Source organism: Trachypithecus francoisi, unplaced genomic scaffold (assembly GCF_009764315.1).
Source record: "Trachypithecus francoisi isolate TF-2019V2 unplaced genomic scaffold, Tfra_2.0 Lachesis_group2, whole genome shotgun sequence".
In the NCBI taxonomy this organism is placed as follows: domain Eukaryota; kingdom Metazoa; phylum Chordata; class Mammalia; order Primates; family Cercopithecidae; genus Trachypithecus; species Trachypithecus francoisi.
Window position 1 is genome coordinate 127,510,991 of NW_022681465.1, and position 12,984 is coordinate 127,523,974.

The following is a 12,984-nucleotide window of genomic DNA, read 5'->3' on the forward strand; positions in this document are numbered from 1 at the left end:
GACAGATCATAAAATTGAGATTTAAACTGAAAAAGACCAAAGGAAGAGATGAAAATTAACTCAGACGGTCAGAAAGTAAAATTGAAAAAGCAAGGAAATGAAACTTACAAGAGGAAATACAAAACCACAGTATGAGGGAATACTCCTTTGGATATTAGCATGGTGGTAACCGAGCTCCTAAGTGCTCTGTCGATAAGCATAGCTGTCATTAATCTTTTGTGACAAGACACTTTGGAGTAGCCAAATTGTGATAGTCCCAGGCCCTTTATTATCCTCAGGATGGAAGATTAATTCTATACACAGTAATTGTTGTATCATGTTTCTCCATTGTAGTAAGTTTTAACAGAAATGGCTCTCAAAAGCTGTCTTAATGAAAGTGATTTAGAAAAAAAAAAAAGTACTGAACTCCACTTATTTCTTTTCCAGTGTTCACTTAGATATATTTGGATTTTAACATTTTTTTAGAAGGACAGAGTTACTATGTCATTTAAAGCTGAAGTAAGAACTGAGAGGTTTGCATTTGGTCCAGGGTTTTCTAACAAAAGACGCACCACCAATTGTGTAATTAGTGCTGTTTGCGCATGTTCTGTAAATCTCAAATCTTATGACATTTAAGCGTTTTGTGAGAGAGATTTTCAGGAAGAGGTTAAGATCAAAGTTAGACAAATCCAAATCTAAACTATTATCTCTTAGTGCAAAGCTAGAAATTTATAGCAAACAGGTTTTCCTTAGCAAAAAAGAGAGAAAGAGGGCCTTTTAATTCGCTACAATAATTATAGAACCTTTCAGAGAGATAAAAAATAAAAAGGGAAAAAAATAACAAGACAGAAATCAGGCCCCCCACAATGTACCTCTCTCAGTAAAATAAATTTATGGTTGGGTTGGGAGGGAAGGCTCTGCAGTTCCATCAACTGTATTTCATTTTAACTGTTATATGACCATGAACAAATTTCTTAACTTCTCGGAGCCTCAGCTATGATATCTGTTGAGCATAGATAATAACAGTACGTATTACTTAGGGTTGTTTTGAAAACTAAATACTCCAAGTAGAAATGCTTAACAACTAGTGCCTGCAACACAGTAAATTCTCACTGAGGGTGGGCACTTGTAGTGGGTTGAACAGTGGCCCCCAAAAAATACGACTATGTCCTGAATCCTGCAAATGTGACACTATTTGAAAAAAAAAAAAGAGTCTTTGAAAATGTAATTATGGATCTCAAGATAAGATTATCCTGAATTAAGCAAGTAAGCTCTAAATTAAAAAAAAAAAAAAAGGTGTCTTTACAAAGACAGAATATAAGGCACACAGAGAGGAAGACAATATGAAGGTGGAGGCAGAGATTGGAGTGATGCAGCCACAAGCCAAGGAAAGCCAGGAGATACAAGAAGCTACGAAAAGGCAATGAAGAATTCTTCCCTAGAACCTCAGAGGGAGTGTAGCTCTGCCAACATCTTAATTTCAGACTTCTAGTCTCCAGAACTTCAAAATAATTAATTTACGTTGTTTTAACCCACCTAGTTTGTGGTAAGTTGCTATAGCACCCCTAGTAAATTAATACAGAGCTATTTTTTAATGGCTTTATTGAAATATAGTTCAATCCCTACAGTTTTTCCATTAAATTATACAGTTCAATGGTTTGGGTTATATTATGTAATTAGGTTTCTTTATATTGTGGTGAAATACAGAGTTTAAAAGTTTGTCATGTTAATAATCTAAAAATATACAATTCAATGTCATTAATTATAGCACAATGTTGTACAACCATAACTCTCTCCTTATGTTCCAAACTTTTCATCACCCAAACAGCAACTCCAAACCCATTAAATAATAGTTTCCATTTCCCTCTCCTCCCAACCCCTAGTAACCTCTAATCTACTTTCTATAATACAGAGCTTTTTACTATTCCAAGTTCTACTACTTTTACCATACCAATAACATTTGGAGCTGTGATAGAGCTATCTCTGTTACTAGACAGGTGATTTTTGCAAAACATAATTGCCAGACAGTGACCTAAAAATGAAAATATTTGCCAGTTCTCCAGTTGTGTGCTATAGGAGGTACCCAACCACCAAGCAACTGATTTGGACTTTGCGGCTGTGTAGCCCAATAAAGCCCACAAGGTTCTGAAAGTAATTTCCTAATTACCTCAAATTTCTAAATCCTGATATATTCTTGCTTTATCAGTGGATCTAAACCTCTTCTCCTCCTGGGTATACTTGGTGGGCCATTTGCGTCTGTGGAAGCTTTCTCTATAATCCTTACACTGCTATATTGACAGTAGGCAGAATCTAGTTCACTCTCCTGTTGATATGATAAAGATTGTCTGAATGTTTTCCATTACCCATTTTTGATTTTTTTTTCCTATTTGAAATATGGTTCTCTGGGGAAGATATTTTATAGTATTTGTTCTACTGTCTGTTCTTTATTTATTTACTTATTCATTAATTCAACAAATGTTGGGGAAATGGCACACTATTCTAGGCACTATAAAAGAGATAAGTATTTGAATTTGCTTGGTCTATACTTGTATTTATCATCATCACTGCTGCTTACCAGGCTTTGAAGCATGTGTAAACTTTAGAAAGTTCTTTTTATTGGTTGTTTTAAAGATAATCATTCATAGGCCAGGTGCGGTGCCTCACGCCTGTAATCCCAGCACTTTGGGAGGCTGAGGTGGGCCGATCACTTGAGGTTAGAAGTTCGAGACCAACCTGAAACCCTGCCTCTACTACAAATACAAAAATTAGCCAGGCATGCACCTGTAATCCCAGCTACTTGGGAGGCTGATGCATGAGAACTGCTTGAACCTGGGAGGCGAGGGTTGAACTGAGCCAAGATTGCACCACTGCATTCCAACCTGGGTGACAGAGTGAGACTCCGTCTCAAAAAAAAAAAAAAAAAAAAAACAGGTAATAATTCATAATAGTTGGGGCTAGATCACAGGGCATCATATTTTAAACCATCTGCCAGAAATTTTTTCTGCTCCTTCGGTTAAAAAAAAAAAAGAAAGAAAGAAAGAAAAAAGACCCTTTTTTGAGCCAAGATTTGTTTTGACATTATAGCGATAATCATATCTGGATTTGGGTCCTACTTCTGCTACTAATAGCAGATGGAGTTTAGGCAAGGTATTTAATCATGTTAGGTCTAATTTTTCTTACTCTTAATAAAGCATAATGCTTGAGTCTATATCTTATAGTTTTGAGAATTAAATGACATGAATTGTTTAAAACTACTAGCACAGTATCTTACACATGAATGTTTAAGAAATGGTAACCCAAGTGATCAGGTTAAAAGGCCAGCAATCTTACACAAATATTAAGTAGTCTTTAGTTTCAGAAAGTTTCATTTCTCTAGAAAATGTGTTCCATCATTTTTACAGTCATCTTCCTAGATATCTTTTTTATTTTATATTTTAAAGATAAGATCTGTGGTTTGAGATTAGACCTAGATTGAATGACTCTTCTCCTCAGCAAAATATCACCCTTCTCATTCAGTGATCCAATGAGCATTTATTAAACACTCACCATCTCCAGTGTGCTATGTTCTGTACTTTGCCCTAGAAATTCATGGCATAGTGGTATACAGACACGTAAGCCAATTATTAAAAAAATGAAATAAGGGTTTTAATAGGCGGCTATGCTGGGCACTAGGGAAATATTATGAAGCAGACACAACTCCGTCCTGCAAAGGCAGGGGAAACGGCATTTAAGGTGAGTCTGGAATCACACATAAAAGGCAAGTAAAACTAAAAGAAAGATAAGATTCAAGGTGCAAGAAAGGGCACAGCATGAATGAAAACTTCAATATTTGCTTTATGTGGAAGAATGAGAAACCCATGAGAGTGGGACAGGAGCTGAGATTGACAATAGCCAACTTAGAGCTAAGGACTTTGGCTCCTCTCTCAAAGATAATGGGGAGAAATTGTAAAGCTTCAAATAATTAGAAATCTTTATTTTTTTATTATTTTTATTTTTTTGAGATGGAGTTTCACTCTTGTTGCCCAGGCTGGAGTGCAATGGCATGATATTGGCTCACTGCAACCTCTGCCTCCCAGGTTCAAGCGATTCTCCTGCCTCAGCCTCCAGAGTAGCTGGGATTACAGGCACGTGCCACCACATCTGGCTAATTTTTGTATTTTTAGTAGAGATGAGGTTTCACCATGTTGGCCAGGCCGGTCTCGAACTCTTGACCTCAGGTGATCCACCCACCTCGGCCTCCCAAAGTGCTGGGATTACAGGCTTGAGCCACCGTGCCTGGTCATGATTAGAAATCTTAATCATATTTCCAATCTGCCTCCCCTTGTGTTTTCCACAACCACCTATTGAGCACCCATTTTGTGCAGCTGCTTTGCCAGAAGAAAAGCAGAGCCCAACCTGCAAGGCAATCATAGTCAAGTGAAGGAGCAGGCAGCTAAGTATGTGATCACACCTGGATACATTAAGGGCTGTTGCAGAGGGAAGTCAAAGGTGCTTTGTGAGAACAGAAAAAGAGCATCTAACCAAGTCTTGGCAAGGTCAGAGGAAGAGCTCCAGAAGAAGTGTTTTCTAAACTAAGCCTTAGAAGATCAACATAGTAAAATGCTCAGGAATTGTGGGTGTAAGAGTGCACTAGGCAGAGAAAGTGGCTTATAGAAACCTATTGTACCAAAGCAGAGAGAACACATGTGGAATGCAGAACAAAAAAAGGTGTTCAGTATGACTAGGACTTAAAGTGGAAAGTGGGAAATAGTAAGATACTTGGCTGCAGAGAGAGAGAAAGGAGGAGAGAATCATTATGTGAAGGGCTCATTAAAACATGTTTTGGAGTTTAGACTTTATTTTGAAGGTAATGGGTATCTAAAAAGGGTCTGTGCAGAGTAGCAGCATAATCCTACTGGCATCTTAGAAAGATCACTCTAGCTATATATAGAGAGAAGTGCTTGAGGGGTAAAACAAGAGACAAAGAAATCAGTTCTACTTTGTAGAAGCCTGCTGCAATCATCCTGGTAAAGGATGAGTATCTTAATTATGATAGTGGTAGTGGGCATAGCTTGGAGAGATATTTAGGAAGTAGAAGGAACTGAACTTGGTAATGTGAGAAGTAAAGAACAAGGAATTAAGTATAATGCCAAGATTTCTGGTTTGGCAAGCCCAGTGGCTGACTATGTTTTCATTCGGTGATGAATTCAGAAGAAAGAGCTCTGCTTTGGAAGAAAATGATGAATTCAGTTGTGAATGTGTTAAGCTGAAAGGAATGTTCCCACAGAATACTTTAACAGATACTTATGAGGGAGTTGATATTCAATATAGACAGAAAATATAGATTTGGGATTTGCTAAAAAGAGGTGGTCACAGAAGCCTTTGGAGTATTGGAGATTGCCCAAGATAGAGGAAATAGAATGAAAGGAAATAAGAAATGAAGATGGAGCTTGAATTCATCAGTTTCAATTTCAGCATTTATGAAATTGGCAACCATAGGAACATATTAAAAGTCCTGGCAGGAGCAGGGAGGGAGGTAAGAAGAAAACTGAAAGAAAGTATTATTACATGAACCAAGGAAGGAGTAATAGGAAGAGAAAGAAGACAATCCTATCATGAGCTATAGAGAGTCAAAAATAAGGACTAACACTTTTCACTTTAGATAGATAACTGTAGACATATAAGACTGAGAGTCAAGAAAAATATTGAGAATAAAGGTCAGAAATCAGTTATCAAACTGATGCACATGTCCAAGCAAGAGATGATGAGACCTGGGCTAGTTCAATAGAATGGGGTATTGGCAGGAGACAGATTTACACATGTTAGGGGATACAGATTACAAGGCTTCGCGATAAGGAGTGAGGGATGAAACAGAGTCATGGAGAAGATAGTTAATTTAATCAGGGATTCATTGAATTTGAGAACCACTGAGATATCTAAGTAAAGCAATGTACAACTATTATGTATCAATTAAAACAAAAAAGTATCTTCAGTTCATAACAGAAGTCAGGAAAAGAGAATCACCAGTTATCCCTGTGGGTGAGGAGTGATTGCAGACTGAGAAGAGGAGAGACCGGGAGAGGATTCTGAGAACATTGTCCTATCAGGGAAGAGAAGGAACTCCTAGAGGGGCACTCACCAAGATAGAAGAAGAACCTTCAAAATTAAGTGAAATAAAAAAATCTACAGTCTCCAGTGCTGCAGAAAGCTTCAGTTCCATAAATTAGTTCTCCTGGACTGACTCAGTTCTTATTCCACTAGTGTAATGTTACTAAGAATAAATGCCCCTGTAAATACTCTGGATTTAGAATAACAAATTAATAGATCCTTTATTTAAAAAAAAAAGTACATACAAATGTCAATCTGGAAGAGAAACAAGTTAGTATCTGACAGAATTCAGGTTTTGGTTTTAATACAGTCCCTTGTCAGAGAATGATTTTTTTAAATGACACATTGAATAAAACATAAGAGTGGCCAATTGATAGACAAAGCGAATAGATGTACCTTGTAAGGTTGTATTAGTCATTTTGCATTTCTATAAAGGAATACCTGATACTGGGTGATTTATAAAGAAAAGAGGTTTATTTGGCCCACGATTCTGCAGGCTGTACAAGCATGGCGCCAACATTTCCTTGGGTTCTGGTGAGGCCTCTGGAAGCTTTTACTTATGACAGAGGTGAAGGGGAAACAGGTGGGTCACATGGTAAGAGAGTGAGCAAGACAGATGTCAGGTTTGTAAAACATCAGCTCTCATATGAACTAACAAAGCGAGAACTCATTCATTGCCACAGAGAGGGCACAAACCATTCAGGAGGGATCTCCCCCCAAAACCCTAACACCTCCTACCAGGCCCCACCTCCAACAATGGCAATCACATTTCAACCAGAGATTTGGAGGGGACAAATATCCAAACCATATCAAATGGTAGGAAAAACATTCTCTTAACAACTGAAAGGAGCACAGTATGAAATGTTAATGTGACCAGTCTCTACTTCCCCATGGACTTTGTCTCAACTGTTTGTTGAAGCCACATTATAGTTAGACAAGATGTTGACATCTAGCATCCCTTAAGACTATTGTATATGTATGTATGCCCCAAAATACATATATTAAAAATTTGACTTAATCCAGTAAAAAACATTCTAATGATAATCAGCAACATATTCCAGCTGAATAAAATTTCAAAATAGATACTCTGGAGGAAGTGAAAATGCTTAAACAACTACGAATGAGAAGGAAGAATTAGATACTGAAAACCATGTAAATAGAGCAGGAAAAAGCTCAGAAACTCGTCCAAACTTACAGGCATTTTAACCCACATTAGCAAAATACTTTGGTAGAATCAAAGTCTCTTAAATTGCAAAATGATTATATTAATGAATAAATACATTAACCATAATATAGGCCTATGTTCTTCCATGCACAAGTAGCTTTCCCTCATATGTTTGCTAATTTGAATGTTTTCATATATAATTAAATTGGTAGCTCTAATAAGATAAATGCTACATACTAAATGCTAGGTTGATCACTAAATACAAATTATCTTGATGTACAATGACTGCAATGAGAATTATAAATATCTCAATACACAAGATCTAGCCCCTAGAATAACACCAGAGTAACACTACTCCCCTGAGCTGGCCCTCCCCACCCCACACTCCGGCTGTTTTATACTGAAAACTGAGGGGGGTTCAGTGTTCAGAAAGTCTTCACATTAAGAATTCAGACAGCCTGAAATTACTTGTTGTCCAGATCCAACAGTCTTGCTGCTTATAATAAGTCCACAAATGGAATTTACAGGCAACAGAAATAGTTATAGAACATTGTGTCCTTTTAAACTAAAGTTCTGAACCACTGGCTAGCTTAGTGGCCAGAAAAGTTAGATTTTGGCTCCAGACCATTGTCAAATGCCTCCTACGGATTCCATAATAAAAACAGAACCTCTAACCTTGAGAGTAAACTGCAGGGGTTCGTTTTGCCACATTCGGATCTAATAGAGTAGCCAAGACTTCATATCTATTAACATCCATATCATCATTTTAATACACTACTTTATCATTCCAGGAGAGTTGCATAGAGTGCAGCAAAAAACATATTTTACAAGCCAATTTTAAATGCCTTTTAATGATGATTCACGGTGCTCTAATACAGATTTCTCATCAATATCACCATCCTGCAGGCACGCATAAAAGCTGCAAATCATTCCTTGGGTGGCGTTACTGTCAGACTCCAAATGTACTGCAAACGTAACTCAGATGTCTTAAGCATTTCCCTTGGATGCAATGGGCACATCCCGATTTCTGCAAAATGGAAGAAATGCCCATTATGCCAGACATAGATTTGAGTATCCTTGACTGGAAGACATAACTGAGCCTCTCTCTACCCAAGAACGAAGAAGAACAGGCAGACACTCCTTCCGTACAGAGCACCGTCCTCCTGCCCCACAAAATAACCATGAGTTGAACATCTGTCTAGGTTTCCACAATTTGTAAATTGTTTGATTATGTAAGTCTTTTTTCCCTAGTAAGTGTTAATCAGCATTCCTGCTGGTGGTTCTTAGGGTTGTTACCATGGAACTTATAAATGAATTTAAAGATGTAGCTGAGATAAAGGGGGACACCTGTGGATGAGTTATTTCCATTATCATTAGCATAAACCCTTACAGGCCAATTCCTGCAATATCGTGATAAACTGCTGGAAATAGAAATGTATGATACAAAACATGGTGGGAAGGCTTAAATTGTTCAGGGTCTTTAGCATATTTTCACATTGGTATTAAGAATTTTAGAAATAATTTAATCATTGCCTGATTATAGCAATGTTGGGAGTAATGAAATCCTTGCCTTATTACATATGGACTCATTCAGAGCCTCATTATTTATTTGGCAAGCATTAAGCATCAAATCAATTTAGTCAGATACTTGTAAATGGGAAATTCAAGATGAAAGTGAAAATGAAGATTAAGAGGTAAAATTAAAACTATTTATTTCTAGCAGGAATAGAGCAATTTTCCTTGCAAGAGATCCATCCCAAGAGAGTTTAAATAGGAAGAAGGGCAAATGGTAGGATCCATCCCAAAGAAGAGAACTTAAAATGAAGAACAGTCAGCAAAGTATCCCCTACTTACATTTGCCTGGAACAAATGACATTGGAAGAAGAGGGTGATAACTTTGATTTGTAGCTGTGGAATATACGCTGTGCTTTTATGCAACTGATTATTATTGGAATGGTTTCCATTTCCAGCTCAATAGAAATGGGAAGAAGGGAAGTACACACTGATCACTTGGGAATTTGTAGTTTCAGTTTACATATGAAGATGTACTGACATAATAGGATGCAATAAATGTATTGTGTGGTATTTTGGTTTTGGACTTAAAAGTAGTGGTCACATGAATGGCTATGTATTTTCACATTGCACATTAGTATGGAAAAATATCCATACTAAACTGAAGACGGAGATAACGTCATCATAAGCACCTATTTGGCTGTTGCATGTAAGGACATTTTCTAATGCATTGATCCATAATAATTACTGGATTGGGATGCAGGAAGCTGATCAAGCTCATTGTGTAATGGGGAATAATTGGCAATAAAATCATAAGAAGGCCTTAAGGAGAAAATAACTCCTTCCTTTGGGACACAGAGATAAGTGGAAGTAATGTCAGGTCTATTTTAGGGGAGTATCTGGATGTGTCACCCTGGCTCTTACACACCAGATAGCAATACCTATGACAGCATAGAGAACCAGAAGCAGATGGGAGAAGAAGTTGGACTTAATTCTAGTCTTTCAGGCTAAGGCAAGAAGATAAACATTTAGACTGAATGTTGGAAGCATTTTGTGTTTCTCACTAATCAGAGCATTAACTACAGGAAGCAAAATTCATGTTTATTACTGAAAGGGACACTGTTTAGCCCAGAAACATGAAGAATATGTATTTTGTATTATGAAATTGGAGCAAAAACAACAACAAAAAACCAAGACAATGGAAATTAACTATTCTTATTGCATCAGGCACTGGGTTAGAAGTTTTCCATATAATACATCATATGAAGAAGATTCCAATTTAATAAAGAGAAAACAGATTTAGGCAGATTATGTCACTGCTTCAGGTCATAATGTTGGATATAATTGGCCTGGATGTAGAACCAGCTGTCTGATTCTAAAGCCTAGGCTTTTAAAAAAATTGCAAACTTGGTTTACACAGTATAAACCATCAGGTAAAAAACAACTCCCATTCTGGCTTTCTCTGGGATTCTGTCAGCCAGCTGGAGAGGCTGATGGAGAAGACCTGAGGTCAAACAGCTTCTGTGAAGTGACCCCAAATTCGACAACTAGTCATTTAATCTGCTGAAGTTGTGAAAGTGACTTTAGTCTCAGTCAGTAGTGGATCAATTCATCCCCATTGGAATTTATTTTAATGCTTAGATTTTACTAGTCAGCTCACTAGAGAGTCAAGAGGAGGGTTAAAGGAAGACATTCTTTCAAAAACCTACTTTATTTCACTTGGGCTTGCTTGAAGTTCTTTCGTAAAGAGACAATACTAATGTAAAGAGAGGGAATCTAATATGCCCCTTTGCTCTGATAATTACTGGGTAATTCCGCTACCTATTGCCAATCCCTGCGCTATTTTCAAGCAAAGACCTGTTGATTTTTTAACCAGTTCATTATTACTGAGTTGCATTATTTTCTCTATGTTATCAAGTTTTGTTCTGTTTACATCCTGGCTAATAATATAAAGCTGCCAAAGTATAATCAAACATATATGATAGTTAATGTTTTGGAAATGTTCTTTGCCTCTTTGTAGGCGCTAACTCTCATTCTAAAGGATCTTTGTGAGTAATTATTTCACTCTTGGAAAATTTACAGTTTCTTTAAAAAAATTTAACACTCATATTTCATGAATTCACGACTGCCCATGTGATTAAGATTAAAATAGTTTTGCTACTCTGATAAAGGTTGGTTGCCCTTTGTGGTCATCATAACCAAGCCAACTTAAAAAAAAAGGGGGGGGGGTTCTTTGCAAATAAGAGACATCTTATTGTTAATGCCACTGAGATCTTCTTAGCAAAAAAAGGAAACCGTGTTGCGGATATATTCAAGAAGAAAGACGGAATGTAGTATCTCTCCAAATATTATATCAAGAAGAACACATATGACAAAAAACATTATAAAACACAGAGGTTAAAATGAAAGTCAAACACTTTAAGTCCAGGAAACCTTAAAGTAAAGAGACTTTAAAAAGGCTCACCAATACCAGTTACAGATGCATACTTAGGTTTGTATTGTAAAAATTGGAAAGCACTAGAAATTTTGCAATGTTTCAGTATTAATACTTATTAAGAATTGCTAAAACACTAAATGCACATGGAGTCAATGTAGTGAGGAAGGAGAGGATGTGCTGACAGAAATAAAGTAATTTTGACTAGTTAAATAAAGAGAAGACAATAGGGAGGAGGTTACACTGAGGTAGGAAAAAGGGGATTACCAGCCTATGAATATTTGTGTAGAATCAGCTCCTACAGCAGAATGAGAGAACAAAGGAAACATACTGCAGATACTCTGTCCATCACCAAAAATTTGAGAAGAAATGAGAAGGCCTAACATTTTCATTCTTAAAATATGTGCTTTCTTAGGGGAATGATTTATTTTCTCTTCATTTGGAAAGATTTTTACTAAGTCATCTTGCTAACAGAAATGAAACCAGTTCATGTAGAACTAACTCTCATTTCATTTATTGAAGGGTGGAGGATCCATTTATGGGCAACGTGGTTACTTTTTCTGTCATGGAAATGAATTCCACGTGGCTCACCGCCCCATTCCATCTACTCAGCTCTTAAGTGACACAACATGCTACAGCTATAGAAAAACCGGATAGATAGATAGATAGATAGATGATAGATAGGTACATAGATGTATAACCATCACATGTCTATACTTCTGGGTTACTCATACAATGGAGGGGAAACATAAGAATAACAAAATATTACTAATAATTTATGTCAATATACCATATCCATGCAAACAGTTGCAGCATTTTAGAAGCCTATGTCAATACCAGCTTCAGAGCATCCTGTCATTTTCATATTTATGCAACCTAGTAGGGGATGTATAAAACTGAGCCTTGGCACCTCCCTGGCTACATTCATTTGCAGCTGAATAAATCTCATCAATGTAAATCATGATACAGTTTCTCACATCCTAAAATATCTACTCTCTGGACTCCTCTAGCTACCATCGCACTTCTCTATTCTCCTTTGCAGAAAGCCTTCTTACATCCTCTGGCTCCAATTCCTTTCTAGCATTCTTATTTTTCCACTTTACGATTATGTAATAAAATGCATACATATAAAAGTACACAAATAATAAACTTAAAACTTAGCCAATTGTTGTAAGCATGAAACATCCCTCTAAACATTCCCTGGGTTAGGAAAATATTCCCTGTAGCCCAGAATCCCTTATATACCCTTTGATTGTAATGATTTCCCTCCCACCTATAACCAATATCTTGATTTTATGCTCTTTTTCTCCTTGTCTTTTAAAAAGTAGTCTATATAATTATGTTTGCTAATAAATCTATTTTAACTTTTCCTGCTTTTGAATGTTAAAATATATTGACATTCAAAATACGTAATGCTCAAAATTACATTTTTGAGATTTACACAATGACTTTGTAGGTAGCTATAGTTGTTTAATTTCTGTTACTATTTTATTATTCAAATGTATCATGATTTTTATAGTTGTTGACTATAGCTAAATCTTTGGGTTATGCACAAGGCTTGGCCATTACAAATGATAATACACCACACTGTTTCCCAAAGTATCAATTGACTCTTTCAACTAGTATGTGAGTGTTCCTATTGTTCTACATTCTCATCACACTTGGTGCTGTCAGATTTCTTTTTCCTTTAACCAATCGGGTAGGCATGTGGTGGTATTATAATGATATTTTAATTTGCCTTTCTGATTAATTTACTGATTAACAAGACAGCATCCTTCATATGTTTATTGCTTATTTTGATATTTAC